Source organism: Microcaecilia unicolor, chromosome 8, assembly GCF_901765095.1.
Source record: "Microcaecilia unicolor chromosome 8, aMicUni1.1, whole genome shotgun sequence".
Classification (NCBI taxonomy): domain Eukaryota; kingdom Metazoa; phylum Chordata; class Amphibia; order Gymnophiona; family Siphonopidae; genus Microcaecilia; species Microcaecilia unicolor.
In genome coordinates this window covers 206,549,818-206,572,075 of record NC_044038.1, presented here as the reverse complement: position 1 = coordinate 206,572,075, position 22,258 = coordinate 206,549,818, and the positions used below count along the sequence as shown (strand labels likewise).

The following is a 22,258-nucleotide window of genomic DNA, read 5'->3' as shown; positions in this document are numbered from 1 at the left end:
TGGTGATTAGGATACAAGAGAGGTTGGATGAGGGGCTGCAGGATGTGGTGGTGGTGGTGATGGTGATTGGGTATGTAGGGGAGTTGAGATGAGGGGGGCTGCAGGATGTGATGGTGGTAATGGTATTTGGGTATATAGAGGACATGAGATGAGGGAGGCTGCAGGATGTGATGGTGGTGATGGTATTTGGGTATATAGAGGACATGAGATGAGAGGGGTGCAGGGATTGGTGGTGGTGATGGTGATTAGGTATATAAGGGGAGGTGGGATGAGAGGGGCTGCAGGATGTGATGGTGATAATGGTATTTGAGCATATAGAGGAGGTGAGATAAGAGGGGTGCAGGAAGTGATGGTGATGGTGGTGATTGGGTATACAAGAGAGGTTGGACAAGGGGCTGCAGGGTGTGGTGGTGGTGATGGTGATTGGGTATATAAGGGAGGTGGATAAAATGGCTGCAGGATGTGGTGGTGGTGGTAGTGATGGTATTTGAATATATGAGGAGGTTGGATGAGAGGAGTGCAGAGTGTTGGTGGTGATATAGAGTAGGCAGGCTAAGAGGGATGCAGGAAGTGGTGGTGGTGATGGTGATTGGGTATATATGGGAGGTGGGATGAGAGGGGTCTGGGAAATAGTGGAAGTGATAGTCATTGGCTATATAAGGGGAGGTGGGATGAGGAATGTAGAGAGCAGTGGTAGTGATGGTGAAGCTAGTATAAATATCCACACCATTATATTTCAAGTACACTACTTTTATACATCATAGGATTTTCTAATCTATGATACTTAGAATGCCCTCCCGTGGGAGGTGGTGGAGATGGAAACGGTAACGGAATTCAAACATGCGTGGGATAAACATAAAGGAATCCTGTTCAGAAGGAATGGATCCTCAGAAGCTTAGCCGAGATTGGGTGGCAGAGCCGGTGGGGGGAGGCGTGGCTGGTGGTTGGGAGGCGGGGCTAGTGCTGGGCAAGACTTCTATGGTCTGTGCCCTGAAAATGGCAGATACAAATCAAGGTAAGGTATACACAAAAAGTAGCACATATGAGTTTTTATCTTGTTGGGCAGACTGGATGGACTGTGCAGGTCTTTTTCTGAAGTCATCTACTATGTTACTATGATGGCAGTTCTATAAATTGGTGCTTCCTTTTTGGTGCCCTTATGCAGTGCAGGGAGTACCAATTCTATAACGGCATCAGGGTGCCCTAATGTCATTACAGAACACTAGCACAGACCTGCATTGGTGTGCCAAAAAGAAGGCATGCCTGCTTATAGCAACTCAATTTTAGGTATAGGAGGACATGCCTAGATCAGTCAATCTATAAGCTGTACGATGGTGTGGTTTAATTTTAAGATAGGTGTGGAGAGGGTTCATTCAAAAGTGAAGGTTCTAGACTTTAAAAAAGAACTACCTTTGTTCAGATGGGTGATTACCTCAAGGAATTGTTGTCTGGATGGGAACTTCTGGAAGAAGTTGGAGAGCAGTGGGCAAAACTGAAAGGAGTTATTGTAAGGGCTTAGGGAATGGGGATGGGGAGTGCTCTGTGGTCACAGGTTGGTAGACGGAGGGGGATGCGATGTTTAATAGTAGTAGTAGTAGTAGTCAGAGGCTCGGAGGGGGTTTCAATTTTTTTAGAAAAGCTTTTGTGGGTCTCAACTCGATATTCAGCCGGGGCCTGCATAACTCTTATGCGGGTCCCGGCTGAATATTGGCTGGACCCACATAAGTTTCGCTGCCCAACCCGCCCACATGTAGCCCTCAATATTAAGTGCTGGTGCCCAGACATGGTCCGGCACTGAATACTGGGGGCTAATTTAGCCAGCAACAGTAAGCATTTAAAAAAAATAGAATTGGCCTCATGAGACTTCAACTCTCAGCGGCCATTTTGAATCCCGAGACCGTCACAGCAACAGGATGCAGGGCAAGGACAGAGCTCCAGGCAGGAAAGAGGGGGCTCTTTCCTGCCCCGAAGAGGTCACTAGACCACCAGGGCAGTAGATAGTAAGTAAGAGGAGGGGAGGGGAGGTGATCCAGGGGAGGGGAGGTGATGGGGGGGGCAGGGGCAGGGGAGGGGAATATGTGACCCGGGGGGAGGGGAGAGGAATATGTGACAGGGGGCGGGGATGTGAAAGGGGCAGGGCATGGGCGGGACATGTGTCCTCTTTTTGAGAGGACAAAATATGGTAACCCTATTTAATTGGGTGGCGGAGCAGGTGGGGGAAGAGAGGTTGGTGGTTGGGAGCCGAGGATAGTGGAGCGCAGACTTATACGGTCTGTGCCAGAGCCAGTGATGGGAGGCGGGACTGGTGGTTGGGGGCGGGAAATACTGCTGGGCAGACTTGTACGGTCTGTGCCCTGAAAAAGGCAGGTACAAATCAAGGTAAGGTATACACATTTGAGTTTATCTTGTTGGGCAGACTGGATGGACCATGCAGGTCTTTTTCTGCCGTCATCTACTATGTTACTATGTTACACGTATCTCAGAAATCAACCAAAGTTGTTGAAGGATATGCGTTCTTCTGATAAGTACGCTTGGGCTCAGACTCAGTCAAACTCAAATCCAGAAGTTCTTGGAAAGTAGATTGTCTACTGCTGTACTGTAAGTAAGTTGATGTGTGTTCATTAACTAAAGGCTATGATTAAATATTTCTTTAGCAAAGCTAGCAACCATTTTTATTTTTTCTGTCCTCTTTTTTGTCTCCGCAAATATGGTAACCCTATGCTAGAAGGTATTTCCCTCTCCCCTTCTCCTTTGCCCATCCCCCATTTTTCAGACTTTCAGAACTGGTTCTGTCTGCTGTGTCTTTTTAAGTGTGAAATTCTGCTGCTCCTGTGACCTAGTCCTTTTAGCCAGACCATCTCCATTAGGCTCTAACCAAACTGACTGTCTGGCATCTAGGAAATCCACCGATGATATGTTGCTCTTTTACTTTATCTTCTTGCATCCAAATGAAATAATTTGTGACCATTCTGGCAATGTTGTCAGTGCACACACATGGTCTTTATTAGGTGAGCAAACCGGCAGCTTATGGTAGGACTTACTTAGGTTTACAGACAGGATATTGCACACACACACTGAACATAAGATGGAATGGAACTAAATATTACCCCTAAAGATGTATTGAAAAGATGTGTTTTCTATCACCTGGCAGTTGATGGACAGTGCAGTTAGTAGACCACAGGTCTCTTGCTGTCAGTAAGGTTCCAGCTTACAGAACAGCTGTTTTTTTAAATCTATCTATCTATCTATCTATCTATCTATCTATCTATCTATCTATCTATCTATTTGTGACATTTGTATCCCACATTATCCCAATCAAGTTTAAGTTCAATGTGGCTTACAATAAACAGTATAGGATACATAACAAAGAATAATACATAAGAAAGTAATTTGTTTTATTGTGCTGTGTAGTCAAATAGCTGTTGAATTTTATTAAACTAACAAGGAAAAATGAAATTGCGAGGGGAAGAGAATACTGTTCCCGCTAAGCTGAGCGGGAGTCCTCCAACTGCATTGCTGCCAGTGGGAGGTGCTGTTGTGCTATCACATTTTCAATAGTGAGCTACTACTACTACTACTACTATTTAGCATTTCTATAGCGCTACAAGGCATACGCAGCGCTGCACAAACATAGAAGAAAGACAGTCCCTGCTCAAAGAGCTTACAATCTAATAGACAAAAAATAAATAAAGTAAGCAAATCAAATCAATTAATGTGAACGGGAAGGAAGAGAGGAGGGTATGTGGAGGCGAGTGGTTACAAGTGGTTACGAGTCAAAAGCAATGTTAAAGAGGTGGGCTTTCAGTCTAGATTTAAAGGTGGCCAAGGATGGGGCAAGACGTAGGGGCTCAGGAAGTTTATTCCAGGCATAGGGTGCAGCGAGACAGAAGGCGCAAAGTCTGGAGTTGGCAGTAGTGGAGAAGGGAACAGATAAGAAGGATTTATCCATGGAGCGGAGTGCACGGGAAGGGGTGTAGGGAAGGACGAGTGTGGAGAGATACTGGGGAGCAGCAGAGTGAGTACATTTATAGGTTAGTAGAAGAAGTTTGAACAGGATGCGAAAACGGATAGGGAGCCAGTGAAGGGTCTTGAGGAGAGGGGTAGTATGAGTAAAGCGACCCTGGCGGAAGATGAGACGGGCAGCAGAGTTTTGAACCGACTCTGCAGGAGTCCAGGGCACCTGCCATGGAGGTTGGAGAAAGAACAGGAGATGGCATGATGTCACAAAGCCGAAGCCAGTCTACCCAAGGAGTTTTTCATTCTCCCCAATGCAGCTGCCGCCATCTTGGTACACCAAAAACAGTATAATTGATAGGGCTTCAGCCCACATGGTGGGCCAGATAGGCTCATGCCTTCTCCTGCTTTTTCTCCAATCTCCTTGAAACATGCAAGTTCCTAGCAATTGAAAATGCAGTATTGAAGCACTGACTCAAATGATTGGCCATCCTTCAGGGGTGGGGTGATTACTGAGAGACCCACCACACGATAGCCAGGACCCTGCAACCGGTCACAGAATCTATCACGAGGCAGAATTGGTGTGTAGAGCCTGAGTTCTTTCATTAAAATTTAGGGTCCATGGGTCAATTTTAGCAGACTGGAAAAGGTGCCGGTACTCAGTACCCCCAAGTATCCCCTCAAAAAAAGCCCTGAGTGCACCACTACCAGTATAACTGTGTTCTCCTTCAGGATAAAGAATTAAGGAGAACAGCAGGAAAGTATTAAGTATTAAAATGACAGGAAGAAGACTAACCTCACAAATAGTGCATACAATTAAGTTTATCCTCAAAATATGTGACAGCTCAAATTACCACAACAGAATCTGTGCTTTCCAGGGCTTAGTGCTTGAGCCTCCTTGCCCTTTACTTGGGAGTTTTGCACAGCTACAGCTAAGATATTTTCAGTCTCTTGATACTATTGTTATATGTTTTTAATGTCTGCATTTAAATTTGGGCAATGGAAGTGAGACTATTTAGCTGCCAGGCCTCATTGCTTTGAGTCATATTTTTATAAACACAAATTTCTAGGTTGAACCAAGCTCTCTGCTGTTCAGATGTTCCATGCAAATTGCATTTATTCTGGGAGCATGTTCCTTTATCTCCAACAAGCTATTGGAGGCATCACACAACCTTTCCAATGAACTTACCAAGCAGGGGTACTTTTGAGCATACGGTGCTGTGTGGGTATTTTGAATTACCTATAGGACTGGAGTCATTAAAGCGCATTATCATGTTAGACTATGCTAACCTGCATCAATAGTAACATGCATAAAATAAGGTTTATTAACTTACATTCTGCTTATAATTAAATGGCGAACTTAATAACACATATAATCATAAAACATTTACAATAAATAAAAAGACTCAATAAAACACAGAAATAAAAGCACTAATTAACATTTATAATATTTTATTAAAGTCTTACAGCTTAACTTATCTTGAAACTTTCTTTTTAACTAGGGTTGCCAACTGGATCCAGATTCATCCGACAGGGTTGATTCAGCCACGAGCTTACCTCATTGCATGCAGAAACTTGTAGGTCTGATTTCTCCATCGCATTCCCTAAGAAAAACAAGACTACAGGTCTCTGCATGCAGTGGTTAACCCAGCACTGGATCAACCTTGTCGGGCACATCTGGATTTTTTAACTCTAACTTTTTTTTCTGGACTGGGTCTAGGGGTAGAGCATTTTGAGGTTTACTCTGATTTAATCCTGGCATCAAATGGTCTATATATATAAAATGACCTGGGCTGATCTCAGTTGTATATTGATATATTGGATGGTATAACTCAGATTAGGATGACCCGGAATTTAGTGACCCACAGAAGATCTGTACCTTAGTCATGCAGTGGTACCTGGTCAAAATAGCCCCGACAAAAAGGCCCTGACAAAATAGCTCCGACAAAAAAGCTCCAAACAAAAAATGCTCCCGACATAATAGTCCCTGACATAACAGCCACTGTCAAAACGGCCTGCCCACAATATAACCCTTGACAAGTTAGCCTCCCAACAAAAGGGCCCGATCAGGCTGCCCAGAATATGGGACTGCATTTTTTTTTTAATAATAATCTTACCTTGTCAAACAGGATAAGGTTGGTAAGACTATGAAAATGATGACAATATTGTTTTTTTCTTTAGTTAGCATGTTGATGGAAGAATAGTTTCTTTAAATAGTAGAACAGATCATGAATACCAGTTTGTAGCTATAGAATTTTATTTATATATGCTTTATGCAATTGAATGCTGGTAGGAGTCTTTCAGGCTCATTTTTGAAAGAAGGACATCCGTCTTTCAATATAAAACGGAAGATGGACGTCCTTCTCACAGAGACGTCCAAATCGGTATAATCGAAACCCAATTTTGGACGTCTCCAACTGCAGTCCATCGCAAGGACGTTCAAATTTCAGGAGGGCATGTCGGAGGCGTAGTGAAGGCGGGACTTAGGGTGTGCCTAACACTTGGACGTCTTTGACCCATAATCGAAAAAAGCAAGGATGTCCCTGATGAACACTTGGAGGGGCATAATGGAACAGAAACGCCTATCTCCATGGGCGTTTATCTCCGAGAACGGGTCCGTGAAGGGGCGGGGTGGATCGTATTTTTTAAAAGAAAAAGACGCCCATGTTTTATTCGTCAAGGTGTGAGCTGGGCGTTTTTGCTTTTCAGCGATAATGGAATATGAAATCGCCCAGCTCAAAACGAATAAATCCAAGGCATTTGTTCGTGGGAGGGGCCAGGATTCATAGTGCACTGGTCCCCCTCACATGCCAGGACACCAACCGGGCACCCTAGGGGGCACTTTTACAAAAACCAAATAAAAGGTAAAAGAGCTCCCAGGTGCATAGCACCCTTCCCTTGGGTGTTGAGCCCCCCAAATCCCCCTCAAAACCCACTGCCCACAAGTCTACATCATTACTATAGCCCTAAGAGGTGAAGGGGGGCACCTACATGTGGGTACAGTGGGTTTGGGGGGGTTGGACGACTAGTAGCATTAAGCAGCACAATTGTAACAGGTAGGGGGGGGGATGGGCCTGGGTCCACCTGCCTGACGTCCACTGCACCCCCTAACAACTGCTCCAGGGACCTGCATACTGCTGCTTGGGAGGAGGGTATGACATTTGAGGGTGAAAGTAAAAAGTTGTGAAACATCATTTGTTGTGGTGGGAGGGGGTTAGTGACCACTGGGGGAGTCAGGGGAGGTCATCCCCGACTCCCTCTGGGGGTCATCTGGTCATTTAGGGCACTTTTGGGGGCCTTATTCGTCAAAAAACAGGGTCCAGGAAAAGTGTCCTAAATTCTAGCTCAAAACTGTTCCATTATCGGCGAAGGGCGCCCATCTCTGTTCGCTTGATAACCACGCCCCAGTTCCGCCTTCGACACGCCTTCGATACGCCCCCGTCAACTTTGTCCGCATCCGCGACGGAGTGCAGTTGAAAGCGTCCAAAGTTCGGCTTTCGATTATACCGCTTTATTTGTTTTTGTGAGAAGAACGCCCATCTCCCGATTTAGGTCGGAACTTGGGCGTTATTCTCGTTCGATTATAAGCTGGTTGGACATTTTCACCCAGATGTGGTTTTTTTACGAATAAGGCACAAAAAGGTGACCGAAATGACCAGATGACCACCGGAGGGAATCGGGGATGACCTCCCATTACTCCCCCAGTGGTCACTAACCTCCTCCCACCCTCAAAAAACATCTTTAAAAATATTTTGTGCTAGCCTCTATGCCATCCTCAGATGTCATACTCAGGTCCATGACAGTGCATGAAGGTCCCAGGAGCAGTTTTAGTGGGTACTGCAGTGCACTTCAGACAAGCGGACCCAGGCCCATACCCCCCTACATTTACATTTGTGGAGGAAACAGCAAGCTCTCCAAAACTCACCACAAACCCACTGTACCCTTATATATGTGCCCCCCTTCACCTGTAAGGGCTATGGTAGTGGTATACAGTTGTGTGTAGTGGGTTTTGAGGGGCTCAGCACACAAGGTAAGAGAGTTATGTTCCTGGGAGCAATTTATGAAGTGCACTGCAGTGCCCCCTAGGGTGCCCGGTTGGTGTCCTGGCGTGTCAGGGGGACCAGTGCACTACAAATGCTGTCCCCTCCCACGTCCAAATGGTTTGTATTTGGACATTTTTTACATGGACGTCTTTGGATTCGAAAATCAGAAACGTCCAAGGACGGCCAGATCCAAGGACGTCCAAATGTAGGGACGTCCAAATTTAAGGATTTGGACGTCTCTGATGGTATTTTCAAAACAAAAGATGGACGTCCATCTGTTTTCGAAAATATGGGTTTCCCCTCCCCTGGATTTTGACGTTTCGCAAAGACGTCCAAATCGCAACTTGGACGTTTCTTTCGAAAATGCCCCTCTTTATCAGTGAAGATTTCAGTTGTAGTTTATTATATTTTTTGTGATGTGTTATTTTTTCTTACGGGGCTGTTTTGTTTAGAGGCTATTTTGCCAAGGGTTGTTTTGTGGGAGGGGCCATTTTGTCCAGGGCTATTTTGTTAGGGTATGAAAAGGTATGAAATGTCAAGGGTTATTTCGTTACAAGGCTGTTTTGTCAGGGCTATTATGACTGGGTGTCTCATGCAGTAACAGTTTAACACCACAGAACATAGTACTGCTTATTGCTTTCAATACAAATTAACCAAAAAACAATATCTGAAAGTTTTGCATACTAGGCTATATGTAGAGTGCACATTGCAAACATAACAATAAGGTGACATATATCAAATAATTTCTCTAGAGATGGCAAATCTCTTTTATCCCAGTAGGGGCACCTTGTTTGCAAGAGGTGAAGCTACAGGAACTGGTGTCTGGCATGCTGGCACCATATAAGGCAGTTTTATATGAAACCATAGATTCCAAGCTATCCAGTTCCAGGGTGGAGATTTTTGGACAGTTCTGGATTTCTGACCACCCAATCCTGGTGCATGATGGGATTTGCTGCACTGATTTCAAATGAGCAGGATCAGGCACTACAAATCCCACACTGTTTTGGGACACCTACAGTTCCTCTTTTTCTTTTTAGTCAAGTTGTGGCACCTGTCCAACCTTTCCGATATCTATGTATTATTTTGGATTCAGAATTATTCTTTGTTCCACATATTTCTTCTGTTCTTTCGTTAGGATTTTGCTTTCTTCGTAGACTCTGTTCGATTCATTCTTATTTTGATTTTGCTTCTTTACACACTTTGGTGCATGCTTTCATTCTCTCTAAACTTGATTACTGTAATTCTATTTTTGCAGGTCTACTTAATTCTCAATTAAAAAGTCTTTGGACGGTCCATAACTCTGCTGCCCGGTTTCTCTGTAGAGCTAAGCGTTTCAATCATGTCACTCCTTTTTTTTTTTTCGCCTTCACTAGTTGCCCTTTCCTTATAGGTCATTTTTTAAGATTCCTTGTTTGGTTCAGAAAACCTATCACAGTGGTCTCCCTTCTTTCCTTTCTTCTTTGATCATTCCCTGTACTCCAAGATGTTTAGGTTTCCTTGATTATCACTGTTTAGTTTTCCTAGCACCTAAATTGGCTCATCTTGAATCTACATGGCACACTGCTTTTTATTTTCTTGGTCCAAGGCTCTGGAATGACCTACCTCCTTCTATCCGCACTGAAACGCCATTTAAGAAACTTAAATCTTTACTTAAATCCTATTATTTCTCTGTTGCTTTTAGAACATTTCAGCAGTGATTTTCTTGACTAGGGTTTCAACTGTTGTTCTTTAATTGTAAGTGCTGAGTGCTCTTGTTTGTGAGTTGTCTTTCGTATCATAATGGAATTCTTTTCTCTGTGTCTTCTTAATTTATACTTTTAGTTTTTTTTTGTAAACCGCCCTGACCTATGTTCAGAAAGGGTGGTACAGCAAATTTTAATGAACATAAACATATGGTACTGTGTTTACTAAGCAGCGTTAAGGGCACGCTAGCATTTTTAGAGCTTGCTAAATGCTAAAGGCACCCATTGAAATATATGGTTGTCTCTAGCATTTAATGCACACTAATTTTTGGGGAGTGCTAAAAATACACATCTTAGTAAAAACGGCCCTTAAGTTCAAAACCAGGACTGTCCCAAAATCTCCAGCATGGAACTGGGTAACTTGACATCTCTGATGAATCAGACTTGGAAGAGTGATTTTGTATTTTGTCTGCAACAATTTTACACTCTACTACTACTTAGCATTTCTATAGCGCTACAAGGGTTACGCAGCGCTGTACAAGATAAAACATGGGGAAGGACGGTCCCTGCTCAAGAGAGCTTACAATCTAAAGGTAACAAGCTATGTAGGTATCATGAATGGGGAAGGTCGGTTAAGCGCCAAAAGCAAGGGAGAAGAGATGGGCTTTGAGTAAGGACTTGAAGATGGGCAGGGAGGGCGCATTGCCAATACATGATTAAAACCATACCCAACAACATCGCTACCAACATTTTATTTTCTAATTTCAACCTTGTTATCCCTGTCCCTATTGAGATACACAACACCTGCACTCATATCATATGCATGAATATGATGTAAAATAAGCATATTTGAGTGGAGGAGTAGCCTAGTGGTTAGTGCAGTGGACTTTGATCCTGGGGAGCTGGGTTTAATTCTCACTGCAGCTCCTTGTGACTCTCGGCAAGTCACTTAACCCTCCATTGCCCCAGGTACAAAATAAATACCTGTATATATTATGTAAACCACTTTGAATGTAGTTGCAAAAACCACAGAAAGGCCCATGCCCATTCCCCTTCCTTTTGTCATTTTTGGGACACAAAACTTGAAAGTTGCTGTCTAAGCATGGCTAAGATTTGTTCTGATTCCATCCTCTTTCTATATATGGATCAGTAAAATAATAAAATAAAATAGCATTTAAATATATACAAGTACGAAGCTTTAGGCTGATAAAGATAATGGTGACAGCAGATGAAGATGAATTGATCCATCCCGTTTGCCTTGTTACTCTACTCTGCAGTGCTAAGGATATGTTCCAGCTGCTAGCTGTAAAGTTTGACACAGTAAATTAGTATTATTTGTGTAAAGTACACAGCACTTAAGAGACATGCAAAACGGACAGTTCTGACTCCTTGGTCTTTCCAGTCTAGGCTGCAAATCAGATAAGAAGTTTCAAGCTATAACAGAAAATTTGATTGAGAAGAAATAAGCCAAGTGGGGTTATAGGCGATGGCTTTCTCCCTGATAGTAATAAAGACCAAATGGCCCCTCTAGTCTGTCCATTTGAGAATCGCCTGAGTGGATGTGCATGTGAATTCCCAAACGCAGACCTACACCAGCACCCCCTGCCCATGATCTCTCAAGAGATTTGCGTGCCCAAAATGTGTGACAGTGAGAGTCTATTGGTTATCTTAGTATACTTTGGAGCCTTGATGCAAACGTACAGTACCACTAGGGTTACCATATTTGCCCTTAGAAAAAAAGAGGACATGTGCCCCGCCCCCCTGTCACACCCCTGCCTTACCCCTGTCGTATCCCACTCCACCCCCTGTTGTACCCTGCCCCACCCCTGTCACTTTGACCACCCCAAAGAAAGCCATATTCCCTCTCTCCCCCCATTTAGATCCCCTCCCCAATTTTCCAGCCTCCACCCACATGACTCCTTTCACTACCCCTCCCCTCCCTTACCTTAGTGTAGTGCCTTGGTGGTCTAGTGACCTCTTCAGGGCAGGGAAGAGCCCGCCCTCTTTCCTGCCCAGTGCATCTGCAGACTGTCTTTCTCCTGGCACCGATTCAAAATGTGGAAGTCTCGCAAGGCCGCCGCTTGAACTCTCGGCAGCCATTTTGAATCGGCACTGGGAGAAAGACAGTCTGCAGATGCGCCAGGCAGGACAGAGGGGGGCTCTTTCCTGCCTCGAAGAGGTCATTAGACCACCAGGGCACCACACTAAGGTAAAGTTGGGGAGGGAAGGATAGGATGCCCCCGCTGGCAAAACCCGCCCAGTTGCCTGGCCATGTCCTCGAAAAAAGGTGACATGTCCGGGTAAAACTGGTTGTATGGTAACCCTAAGTACCACTGCTGTTTAGCATTCTAATCATTGCTCCATACAGGTAACCTTCATGTTCTTCTTGGCAACATAGTGTAGACATACCACTGCTCTACTGGGCTGAAGTGCCACTCTGCAGATTACTTCAGTGTTTTATTACCATTGTCCAACTGGGGGGATCCTCTATGTTTAAATCCACACTTTTTTGAATTCTATTATCATTTTTTATCTCTTCAATCTGCTTTGAGAAGGTATTCTAGCAGGTATTCACTACCCTCTCCATGATAAAAAATAGTTCCTGGCCCTCTTAGGGCTTCATTAATATGAAACCAAGTAGCTAGTTGGCTGTGATAGTATAAAGGTCAGTGTTTCCACTGACAGCACCATGTTGAAATTGCTAAATGAAGGAAGAACAGCATGGTTATGCATTAGGTAAATATGGGTAGGGTTCTAGTTGTATTTTTATATACATGATTTAAGTTACTAATGATTTTAGATGTTTCTAGGACCAGGCCTGATGCAGCGTAGGTGAAACATGGCCCATGTTGGCTAGGTACTGACCCGAAGAGTCTCAGATTAAGCTAAGTGCAATTTTAATTTTTATAATGAAAAATTATAAATATTATAAATATATATATATTCCAAAAAATCTTAAAATTAAAATGTATAGACCATTGAAGATTTGAGTGAGCCACGGGTTGTTACCTCATGTGAAACAAGTCACAACAGAGGTCTAGGGTTTGAAAGCATGACTAGCTTGGAACCCGTTTTGAAATGTATATATAGCATTGGGATTTTGCTTGTTAGAGGCAGGAGAATTGGCAGGAGAATTTTCCACTACTGCCAACTCCAGACTTCGCGCCTTCTGTCTTGCTGCACCCTATGCCTGGAATAAACTTCCTGAGCCCCTACGTCTTGCCCCATCCTTGGCCACCTTTAAATCTAGACTGAAAGCCCACCTCTTTAACATTGCTTTTGACTCGTAACCACTTGTAACCACTCGCCTCCACCTACCCTCCTCTCTTCCTTCCCGTCCACATTAATTGATTTGATTTGCTTACTTTATTTTTTGTCTATTAGATTGTAAGCTCTTTGAGCAGGGACTGTCTTTCTTCTATGTTTGTGCAGCGCTGCGTACGCCTTGTAGCGCTATAGAAATGCTAAATAGTAGTAGTAGTAGAGGTAAGGTACTGCGAAGTACAATAGTAGGAGGAGGTAAAAAGACAAGTTCACTTCAAGGGTGCAGAGGAGTACATGCTCCTGAGACGTTTCTCCTCTTCTCCAAGGTCATCACTGGTTTCCTGTTAAATAGAGCATTATTTATAAAACACTGCTTCTCACCTTTAAGGCTTTTCAGGTAGACCTTCCTAAATACTTATCTTCTTTAATGATCTCCTGTTCCCCGTCCTATGTTCTTCGATCACTGAATGATCATCGCCGGGTTCTTCCAGGTCCAAAACAGGCAGGTCTCGAATCGACCAGGTACAGAGCTTTCTTCTTCGCTGCACCCTTCCTCTGGAATTCACGCCCTTAGATATACATGCTGAACTATCACTGAAACAATTTAAAATTGCTTTGAAGACCTGACTTTTTACCCTTGCCTTTAGCCCTGTGTGGAGGTCTGGTGTCCATCTGCCTAGGTTAGCTCTCCTTTCCCTGCCCTTCCTATCCCCTTCTCCACTCCTCGATTCCTGCATCCCCCTCTATCATGATCCATCTACCATCCCTTTTTCAAGACTTTCACTGTGTATGAGATTTTCTTTCCTATCCAAAATTGTAGTTCTTTTCTTACTGTTTTTGTTTGTTTGTAAATTTTAATCTGTACACCGCCTTGGTCTGTCAGCTAGTAAGGGCGGTATAGTAAGTGAAAGTAAATGAAATGAAAGGGAGCAAGAAGAACACCCACAAGGCCAGAGGCCAAGACAAAGGGACCAATAGGAGCAGAACCTTAGATCAGGTCACAGAGAAGGCTGTACCCTGGCTGACCCATCAGAACATAGACAGTAAAGGTGATCAGGAAATAGCAGCAGGTAGACAAATGACTCAAGTTTGGCTGAAAAAAGAGGAGGTCTTTGCAGGAGAAAAGGCACTACGAATGAATCTTATACAATAAGCAGGGATGGCTGCAGTACATATGGGACTACATTGCACACAATGCATTGCTCACATACCATGTCAGGAAGTAACTGCAACACCACAAATCCTAAGAATAGCATTAGAAACATTTTAGAGCTATAATATAAAAATAGTACAAGGCTGCTGGGGGCAGAACACTGACACTGTTCCTGAGCCTACCTCCTTGGAGCTTCCTATCATGGAACTCAGTTCTAGTTCTGCTCCTAGGATTTTCCTCCTTATCAAACTCAGTTTTTGCTGTCGTCGCCCTTGGTTCTCTACCATCCCAGGCCGTTGAGTATACAAAACATTCAGCAGGCTCCACCTCCATTCTACCTCCAAGCTTTGTAATAAAAATCTACAAAACTTTCTTGAGGCTGTTGCCCGAACATCCTGCTACCTAGTCTTGATCTGGATGGGTAGAATTTGGCCACCATTAACCTGACGGCATCAACCTAGTTGGTTTTTAAGGAGTTTTAGCCTCTTGTTAACAATGCTTCTTGGTCTTTTGGCTAAGGTCAATTATAGCCTCTTGTTAACAACACAACTACCCCTGGTCTATGGTGGGGTGAGGTTATGCTTTTTTTAAAAATCAGCTTTAGTATTTTTGAGTTTAAATATTTTTATCAATTTTTAAGAAGAACAATGTGCATACCATAAAGGTACTGCATGTTCAGTCTCTATTTGCTCTTAGAGTTTAGTGAATAAATAGCAGAAACAATATATGCATGGAACTTTAAAATTCCCATAACTCACCCATCATCCATTCTTCATCCATCCTTCCCTTCAACTTATTTATTTATTAGGATTTATTTACCACTTTTTTGAAGGAATTCACTCAAGGCGGTGTACAGTAAGAATAGATCAAACATGAGCAATAGGCAACTACAGCAGTAAAAATATTCAACTAACAATACAAAGTATGGCATGGTATACTACTTGTAATCAGTGGCGTAGCTAGGGTAGTTGACACCCGGGGCCGGTCATTTTTTAACACCCCCCTCCAAAATCCAGTACTAGGCATACCGAGAATACAAAACACTCAGGATCTCTAGAACAATTTTACCATACCATAAGCAGTAATTTCTATGAGTCACATAAGGAAAAGGAAAGCATCTTAAACACTACAGTGAGCACTAGAACATCAATTCGCCTATTGTAAAACGTAACCAGACAGAATAGTACAGATCGTCGATCCTGCACAGTCAATGCCAATCTGAAAGCCGTGTCTTTTTCACAAACACAGATAAACCCTAAACCACTATAGAATAAGTAATCAGACTTTCTATTTAGACAAAAATTAAACTGAACCCCCAAGAGGCCAGACTGAGCATACAATGCAACACCACGGAAACAGAAAATAAAATACCACCATTTTATTGGACTAATACATTTAGCTTTCAGAGGCCAAAACCTCCTTCCTCAGATCAGATCAGTACAGTATAGTGATTTTACAATATCCTATCCTGGCCTGAGGAAGGGGGTTTTGTTCTCCGAAAGTTAGTCAAAATATATTAAAATTAGTCCAATAAAGATTACCTTATTTCCATGTTCTATTTATTAACACAGCTACAATACTACTTTATCCTAAAGCAAAAAAATAAAAATATATATTTTACTTGCAGTTTGTTGTCTCTGGTTTCTGCTTTCCTCATCTTCTTTTCACTGTCTTCCTTCCATCCAGCATCTGCCTTCTCTCTCTCTCCCTGCCATCCAGTGTCTGCCCTCTCTCTCCTGTCCCCTCCATCCAAAGTCTGCCCTCTCTCCCTGCCCCTTCCATCTAGGATCTGCCCTCTCTCCACGTGCATCTCCTTCCTTTGTCTTTCCTTCCCTCCATCCTTGTCCAACATTTCTCCTCTCTTCTCTCTTCCATCCATGTGCATTTTCTTCCTGACTTTCCTTCCCTCCATCCATCCATCCATGTCCAACAACTCTCCATTCTCCCCTGCATTCTCCTCCATCCACCCATATCAAGCAAATTTCCTCTCTCCCTTGCCCCCATTCATCCATCCATATCCAGCAATTCTCCATCTATGTCCAGGAACTCTCCATGCTCTCTTGCTGTCTCCTCCATCCACCCATATCCTTCAAATTTCCTCTCTCCCCTGCCCCCATTCATTCATCCATGTCCAGCAATTCTCCTCTCCTCTGCCCTCTCCTCTATCCATCCATATCCAGCAAATTTCCTCTCTCCCCTGCCCCCTCCATCCATCCACCAGCAATTCTCCTCTCTCCCCTGCCCTTCCCTCCTCTCCAGTGATCTCTTCTCTCCCCATGCCCTCCCCTTCCCATCCATGTCCAGCGATTCTCCCTGCCCTCCCTCAGCTCCCCCACAGCCCTCCTCTCCGTTCCTTCCTGCCCTCCCCTCCATCCATCCACCCACATCCAGCAATTCTCCTCCCCTGCCCTCCCCTCCAGCGATCTCTTCTCTCCCCCATGCCCTCCCCTCCAGCGACCTCTTCTCTCCCCCATGCCCTCCCCTTCTCTCCCCCTTGCCCTCCCCTTCTCTCCCCCATGTCCAGCAATCTGTTCTCTCCCCCTGCTCTCCCCTCCCATCCATGTCCAGCATTCTCCTCTCTCCCCTGCCCTCTCCATTCCTTCCTTCCGTTCTTTCCTTCCCGCCCAAGGCAGCCCTCCTCCTCTCTGCCCCCCCATATAATAACCTTTTACTTCCCGTGGTGGCAGCAGCGTCAGTTCCATTACGAAGAAGGCACTTCAGGCTCCCCTCCTGCTTCAGCTTCTCCCTTCGTTCGTCACACAGTGAGTATCCCGCCTTCGCGGAAACAGGAAATGCGTCATCGTGAAGGCGGGACACTCACTGTGTGAAGAGTGAAGGGAGAAGCTGAAGCCGGAGGGTAGCCTGCAGCCTTCTTCGTAAGTAACTGACGTCGCTGCCACTATGGGAAGTAAAAGGGTTATGACACGGAGAGGGGGCGGAGAGGAGGAGGAGGGCTGCCGAGGGCGGGAAGGAAGGAGGAGGAGGAGGGTTCCACGAGGCGCCCATGGGGGGGAGTTTGGGTGCGGGGGGATTTTGGGTGCGGGGGGGGGGGGAAATGCCTGGAAGCAGCGGGAGCGGTGGAGCACCCCCCCCCTTGTGCTGACACCCGGGGCGGATCGCCCCCTCTGCCCCCCTTGCTACGCCACTGCTTGTCATGTCAATACAATGCATAATAGAACATTATAATTGATAGTGAAGGGTAAGGCAAAGTTGTAACATGTATGGGTAAGAAACTAGGGAGAGTTAGAAAGTATGGTGACTGATTTCAAGGAAGTTGCACATGAGGTTAGAGAAATGGTTAAATATTATCTCAGCTAGGGTAGGAGTGGAAATGTGTCCCACTGAAGTATATGCAGCCCAAGTCACTCCTTGTGTGTGTGAGTGAGACTAACAAGTTAGTTACTTCTTCCATTAAAGGCCTGGTTGAATAGCCAAGCTTTCACCTGAACACTACTTGAACACTATAATCCAGTTGGTACAGTTAAAGCAGACATGAAACACTTATTCTACCACAGACCACTTTGCCTGCAATTTCTGATTAACAATGTCTATGTAACCACATCATACGAGAATTGTGACTAGGTTAACCTGGTTTTTGTTTTTCTACAAGAATTCAACAAAGTTATCAGCTACTTCTGGTAGAAAGTGAGTTCTGCTTCTGACAGAATTGATGAAAAGGTTCAAAACAGCATGAAGATTCTCTAATGCTTGTGTCTCAGAATCATTCCATAGTCAGCATTTACTTCACTTGTCTTCTCCAAGTTGCTCCCTTTGGGTGTTGAAGGATCTTTAACATTTTTTAAAGTTTTATGCACTGCCATTTACGTGTCATGCGCATGTGCATAACCTGGAATCCATCGACAAGTTTCTGCCCCCACAATTTCATTCATATTTTGTAGTACAAGTAACTTTTAAAAAAAATTTTATTTTTCATGTACCATTTCGTCAGAGCAAAAAAAAAAAAAAAAAAACCTACTTTGATCAGAACTTGACAGAGCTGGTGATGCTGCTCCTGGTGACAAGTGATACACCAGGAACAGCATCTCCTTTGGGTACAATAAACGTTTATGGTAATGATTCCCTGCGCTCAAACACGAACTGTTAGACATGAGTCATTCGCTGGGAAGTGATTCACCAAAATGTTCACCATCCTGAGGCTGTGATTTCTTCAGTGATCCAGTATTCAGGTCGGCGCATATCTCCACAGGTGATTGGGTGCTGGTGATCATTCAGTTCTGTTTTATAGCCACTGCATATCATTCTATAAGTTTCGTCGCCTCACTGTTTTGCTTACTTCCCAATGGAAGGCACGCTCCCCAAAAACATCTGCTGACAGTCTGTTTTGGACATCTCTATCTATCAAATTTATTGCAGGGAAAACACAGTCCTCTCCCTCCATAACCTGAATGCCTGCTTCTTTCATTGAACTAAAATTCATCACAGGTCTGGGACAGTGAAAGCTCCCAGTACTACGAATATATACATCTGACACAACAACTGAAAGTTTACCAGCAGTGGCTGAGATATTTAAAAATGGGCGGGATAAACACAAAGGATTCCTATATGGAAAAAAAAGAATGGCACCAAAACAAAGGGTGTTGCTTAGACAGCAACTCCATCAATTGATAAATAAGGCCAGAACTGATCAGATTTCTATGGTCTGTGCCCCAGGTATGGCTAGACAGATCTTGATGTGTTGGATTGGGCTTTGATGACAAATCCAGTAGTGAGGAAATAAGACCAGTGCCAGGCAGACATCTACGATCTACATAGTAACATAGTAAATGACGGCAGAAAAAGACCTGCATGGTCCATCCAGTCTGCCCAACAAGACAAACTCATATGTGCTACTTTTTGTGTATACCCTACTTTGATTTGTACCTGTCCTCTTCAGGGCACAGACCGTATAAGTCTGCCCAGCACTATCCTCGCCTCCCACCACCGGCTGGCTCTGCCACCCAATCTCGGCTAAGCTCCTTAGGATCCATTCCTTCTGAATAGGATTCCTTTATGTTTATCCCACGCGTGTTTGAATTCTGTTACCGTTTTCATTTCCACCACCTCCCGCGGGAGGGCATTCCAAGCATCCACTACTCTCTCCGTGAAAAAATACTTCCTGACATTTTTCTTGAGTCTGCCCCCCTTCAATCTCATTTCATGTCCTCTCGTTCTACTGCCTTCGCACCTCCGGAAAAGGTTCGTTTGCGGATTAATACTTTTCAAATATTTGAACGTCTGTATCATATCACCCCTGTTTCTCCTTTCTTCCAGAGTATACATGTTCAGGTCATCAAGTCTCTCCTCATACGTCTTGTAACGCAAATCCCTTACCATTCTCGTAGCTTTTCTTTGCACCACTTCAATTCTTTTTACATCCTTCGCAAGGTACGGCCTCCAAAACTGAACACAATACTCTAGGTGGGGCCTCACCAATGACTTATACAGGGGCATCAACACCTCCTTTCTTCTGCTGGTCACACCTCTCTCTATACAGCCTAACACCCTTCTAGCTACGGCCACCGCCTTGTCACACTGTTTCGTCGCCTTCAGATCCTCAGATACTATCACCCCAAGATCCCTCTCCCCATCCGTACCTATCAGATTCTCCCCGCCTAACACATACATCTCCTGAGGGTTTCTATTCCCTAAGTGCATCACTTTGCATTTCTTCGCATTGAATTTTAATTGCCAAACCTTAGACCATTCTTCTAGCTTCCTCAGATCCTTTTTCATGTTTTCCACTCCCTCCCGGGTGTCCACTCTGTTGCAGATCTTAGTATCATCCGCAAATAGGCAAACTTTACCTTCTAACCCTTCGGCAATGTCACTCACAAATATATTGAACAGAATCGGTCCCAGCACCAATCCCTGAGGCACACCACTAATCACCTTTCCCTCCTCCGAGCGAATTCCATTCACCACCACCCTCTGGCTTCTGTCCGTCAACCGGTTCCTAATCCAGTTCACCACTTCGGGTCCTATCTTCAGCCCTTCCAGTTTATTTAAGAGCCTCCTGTGGGGAACCGTGTCAAAAGCTTTGCTGAAATCTAAGTAGATTACGTCCATAGCTCGTCCTTGATTCAATTCTCCTGTCACCCAATCAAAGAACTCAATGAGATTCGTTTGGCACGATTTCCCTTTGGTAAAACCATGTTGTCTCGGATCTTGCAACTTATTGGCTTCCAGGAAATTCACTATCCTTTCCTTCAGCATCGCTTCCATTATTTTTCCAATAATCGAAGTGAGGCTTACCGGCCTGTAGTTTCCAGCTTCTTCCCTATCACCACTCTTGTGAAGATCTGTAACGAAAACGGCAAGGACAGCACAAGATCAGGTATGTGTAGTGGCGTTCCAAGGGTGGCTGACACCCGGGGCAGATCGCCGATGCGCCCCCCCGGGTGCAGTGCACCCCCGGCGAAACGACCCCCCCGGGTGCATTTTTACCTGCTGGGGGGGGGGGGGGGGGGGGTGCCGCTTGCCTGTCGGCTTCGCTCGTTCCATGCTCCCTCTGCCCCGGAACGGGAAGTAACCTGAGAATTGAATCAAGGACAAGCTATGGACGTAATCTACTTAGATTTCAGCAAAGCTTTTGACACGGTTCCCCACAGCGTGCACCCGGGGCGGACCGCACCCACCGCCCCCCTAGGAACGCCACTGGGTATGTGTATTTTAAAGTCAAGCATATGGTATGGTGCGATATATCTTATTGGGCAGACTGGATAGACCATGTAGGTCTTTAGCTGCCATCATCTACTATGTTACTAGTCCATTTATAGAATACAACTGGTCAGTTTTCTTTCTTTTTTTTTGCTTTAGTTCCAGTATCTTTATTGCATTTTAACAAACATTAGCAAAAAGAGCAACAGTTCAATGTACTGTAGTCACACAGAGTTAAATAAAAAGATGCAGGGCATCTCAACCCACATATACAAGGGTTCCCATATTTTTTCATAAGTTCAAACATAACTATAGTATCTACAGTAACCTGTTCATACTTAACACAACACATAAAAGAAGGGGATACCTAATTGCAGAGGAATATGTGTACAACACAAAGAGCATTCAAAATATACAGATATAAATGTTTAATCACATAACATAAGAACATAAGAGTAGCCATACTGGGTCAGACGAATGGTCCTTCTAGCCCAGTATCCTGTTTTCCTAACTGTGGGCAAGCCAGGTCACAATTACCTGGCAGAAACCCAAATCGTGGCAATATTCCATACTACAAATCCCAAGGCAAGCAGTTGCTTCCCATTCTGTCTCAATAGCAGACTATGGATTTTTCCTCCAGGAATTTGTCCAAACCTTTTTTAAACCCAGATATGCTAACCGCTGTTACCACCTCCTCTGGCAAAGAGTTCCAGAGCTTAATTATTCGTTGAGTGAAAAAATATTTCCTCCTATTTGTTTTAAAAGTATTTCCTCAAGTGTCCCCTAGTCTTTGTATTTTGGAATGAATAAAAAAAAAATCAATTTACTTCTACTCGTTCTACACCACTCAGGATTTTGTAGACCTCAATTATATCTTCCCTCATCTGTCTCTTTTCCAAGCTAAAGAGCCCTAACCCCTTTAGCCTTTCCTGATACGAAAGACGTTCCATCCCCTTTATCATTTTGGTTGCTCTTTTTGAACCTTTTCTAATTCCGCTATGTCTTATTTGAGATACGGCAACCAGAACTGAATGAAATACTTAAGGTGCGAACGCACCACGGAGCGATACAAAAGCATTATAGTATTTATGGTCTTATTCACCAACCTTTCCTAATAATTCCTAGCATCCTGTTTGCTTTTTTTGGCTGCCACCATACACTGAGCAGAAGATTTCAGCATATTATCTACAACGACACCCAGATCTTGAGCGCTGACCCCCAAGGTGGACCCTAGCATCAGGTTATATCACATAAATCCCAAATTTCAACTGGTATGGTGGGTTGCCAAAGAACATAAATGATGCTGAGAGGTACCATCACTGTCCAACTGATTTAAGGTCATTGGAAACACCAGGTATTAAATGCCCAACATCTTTTGGCATAAAACCTGCTTCAAGGAGTTCCTAAAACCTAGGTATTAAAACAAACAAACTTAGATTGTGAGCCCTCTAGGGAAAGAAAGTATCTGCATACATGTGATTAGTAGTAGTAGTAATGCAGAAATG

At 44.1% G+C, this 22,258-nt stretch overlaps 1 long non-coding RNA gene across 1 annotated transcript; it reads left to right on the top strand.

The window, feature by feature from the left end:
• The first annotated feature begins 2,216 nt into the window (after positions 1–2,216).
• On the top strand, positions 2,217–17,420 carry LOC115475359. Its single transcript, XR_003943014.1, has 3 exons — positions 2,217–2,226; positions 7,985–7,997; positions 17,334–17,420. It is a non-coding gene; the product is annotated as an uncharacterized LOC115475359 (long non-coding RNA).
• Positions 17,421–22,258: the final 4,838 nt, after the last annotated feature.